Below are 3,373 nucleotides of genomic sequence, written 5' to 3' on the forward strand. Positions count from 1 at the left end.
AGGCAAATGGATGCACCCTGAGTCCACACTCTTAAGTGAAATAAATCAGACACACATGTGAATACTGCAGTGTGTCTCTGGTGTGAGAAACCGAAGTGTAAATAAGGACCGAAGCATATAATAGGTATTGTGAAATAGGAGGAAAATGTTCAAATGAAGAGGGGAGCAAGGGAAAGGGGAGGGGAAGGGAGGGGAGAAGAAAGAAGGGAAAAGTGAAAAAGATGTGAAAAGAAGGAAAACAAGAAAACAAAGCTTTGTAAATGGGGAGGGGAGTTGAAGGGAGGATAGAGAAATGAAGGGAAAAAAGTTGTATCATATACAGCTAAAAATGCTCTATGGGGGCTGGGGATTTAGCTCAGCGGCACAGCACCTGCCTGGCAAGCGCAAGGTCATGAGTTCAATTCCCGGTACTGGAAAAAAAAAAAAAACAAACAAAAAACCAAAAATAAATAAATAAATAAATAAAAATGCTCTATGATGAATGTCATCATTACGTATATCTAAAATGTACCAATAAAATCTAATTAAAAAATAAATTGGCCCGGCGTGGTTGTGCACAACTGTAATCCCAGCATTTGGGAGGCTGAGGCAGGAGGATCATGGCGAGTTTGTAACCAGCCTGAGCTACAAAGTGAGCTCAAGGCCAGCCCAAACTGCATAGCGAGACCCTGTCTCAAAAAGACCATCAATCAATAAATACGTAAAATCTCATTTTGGGAATCTTGCAGGTACCGATCACACAAAGCCAGTGACTGCCCTACAACTGCCTGGTCAGCCTCCCTGCTGGCCTCTGGGCAATTAGCCCCCTGCTTGCTGGGGCCCAGTGTGGTCTCCACAGCCTCCTCCTCCACGTGCACCTTTGCAGAAGCGGTTGTTGGCTGAGATCTGGGAAACGGTGCGCCTCATCCTCTAACAGCTAAAAGTTAATCCTCCTCAGGTCCGTATTTTCCAAATTTTCTACATTAAGCTTGAATTATACTGTCACTGAAAATGCTTCAGAAGAAATGGGGGGAGGGTTAGAAACTTGGTTCCAAAGCTAAAATGCTGTGAAAGGAAGGGAACGAGACAACAGTTGGAGAGGGAAGCAAAGAATTTTGTTGTCACTGATATTTTGTTTCAGGATTGGGCACAAACATGTGCACAGGATGGGAATTCTAGCGGTAAGCTTCTCAAATTTAATGTGCAAGTGAATCATCGAGGGATCTTGTCAAAAGGCAGAAGCTGACTCAACAGCGCTAGGGTGGACGTCCAAACGGTCAGCGGCGTGCTGCTTTGCAGTACGTGCTTGTTTCCTTGGTATCGATACTGGAGGCAGGGGTTTCAAACTCTCCCCGTGAGGTCACTCCACAGAGAAATGAGAAGCGATGTACACAGTTAGCTGGAGGAGGAGTAGATGCTGGCTCTCATACACACAACTCTACAATTCTAAATCTCAGGCGATACAGATCTGAGTAGCAGGAATGGGGGACAGTGGAGGTTTCTGGAGGGTAGGTGAGGATTAAAGAAAGGTGACCGAAGAGAGTGAGCAGCAGCAGCATCTAGGTCAGGGTTGTCAAATCAATATATCTACATGGGGCCATATAACTCTTGGTTGGGATGGGGTGCAGGGCTATGGCATGCACTGTAGTTGTTTAGCAGCATTAACATTTACCTACTAGATGCCAGTAGCATCTTCCCCCAGTAGTCACAGTCTAAACCAGCTCCAAAAATTTAAAGAAGTCCTACACATTGCCAAATGTTGCCTAAAGTGCAAAACTTCTCACTGTAGCTGGGACTGGTGATGCCTGCCTGTGGGCCCAACACGCAGGAGGCCGAGGCAGGAGGATGGACACCAACCAGTTCAAGGCCATCCTGGGCTGCACTGTGAGTTCAAGACCAGCCTGAACTACACAGCAGAAACCCTGTCTCAAAACAACAGTAACAAAGAAAGCCTCTCACCTGTAAAACCAATGATCTAGGTTTATCTCTAAAATACGAAGGGGAAAAAGGAAGTATAATTTTCCACTAAAATAAGAGAAAAGGGATGAGATGCTGGAGAGTGGACTGGACAGAACATGAAACAGGAACCTCTCCATAGACATCAGGGAGCTCAGTCAAGGAGAAAATGTAATGTATGGGTTGGGGGTAGAAGCTTAAAACACCAGAAGAAGAGTTCTAGAGAAGACATTAAGAGTAATAGAAAGGTTCCAGCCCAGAACAACGCGTCTATCAACTAACACAGTGATGGCGAACCTTTTAGAGCTTTCAATAATACAAACAGCCCTCTGGCACACGTGCTATCATAGGTTCACAACCAGGGAACTAAGAAAGAGAACCAGACATGTCTTGGGCTCTTGGCTTCAGAACTGATTAGGTTTAATCCTGGCTGTACCATTTCCTAGCTGGGCGATCTTACACAAATTATTTAACAAATGCAAGCCTTTTCATAGGATGAAGAGCATTACATTAAACTCTCATGATTTTTTTTTTTTTTTTTTGTAGCATAAATTCTGAGCACAGGGTCTGGCAGACAACACCTGCTTGAGCAGTAAGTTAGCTGTTACTTAGTATCATTACTCCCCTTGTAAATTATTTGCTTCACTTTGCTACTAGTTTAAATTTCTTTGATGAAATGGAACACAAAGAAAGAGGTTGCCTGGTGAGGCGCTGTCAGTATGTCTGAAAAAATACTGTGCTTGACCAGGCACAGCGGCCCAAGCTTCTAATCCCAGTACTAGCCGGGTAGGGGACTGAGGCAGGGGAATCACCACAAGTTCAAGGCCAGTCTGGGATACCTAGTGTTCAAGGCCAACCTGAACTATGCAGTGGACACTGCCTCAAAAAAACAGAAAGTAAATACTCCATATCATCCTAACTTTGTGAACCAGTAACTGCTACTGAAGGAAAGTAAAAGGTGAAGCGCCAACCAATCCTTGACTTACTGATGTTCTAAACATTACAGTAAGACAAAGTAAAAGTAAATGAACCTAATAAATCAAGAGAAAAGAAAAAGGGCATTAAAATTTCACTGACATTGGCAGGTTTTTACAGCTCGTGTAAGAATGTATGATGTGTTCGTTTCAATGAATGTAATCAGGGAAACATGCATTAATAATTTTTTTTAAATTATCTGAGAAAAAATAAAAAACACATGTAGCTATTTAACACCACCACCACCAACAAAAAAAGCCAAGCATGGTGGCACAGGCCTGTAATCCCAGCACTCAGACATGGAGGCAGGAGGATCAGGAGTTTGAGGCCAGTCTAAACTACTACGCAGACCCTAGTTTAAAAAAAAAAGGAACATATGATGTGAATCTTCCATACTGCTGACAAAAATAACAGGCTTATAAAAACCAAAATGACTTAAAGTTACTTATCTTACAGTTAACAT

The sequence above is a fragment of the Chinchilla lanigera genome, unplaced genomic scaffold (assembly GCF_000276665.1).
Source record: "Chinchilla lanigera isolate Chin_1 unplaced genomic scaffold, ChiLan1.0 scaffold00011, whole genome shotgun sequence".
Classification (NCBI taxonomy): Eukaryota; Metazoa; Chordata; class Mammalia; order Rodentia; family Chinchillidae; genus Chinchilla; species Chinchilla lanigera.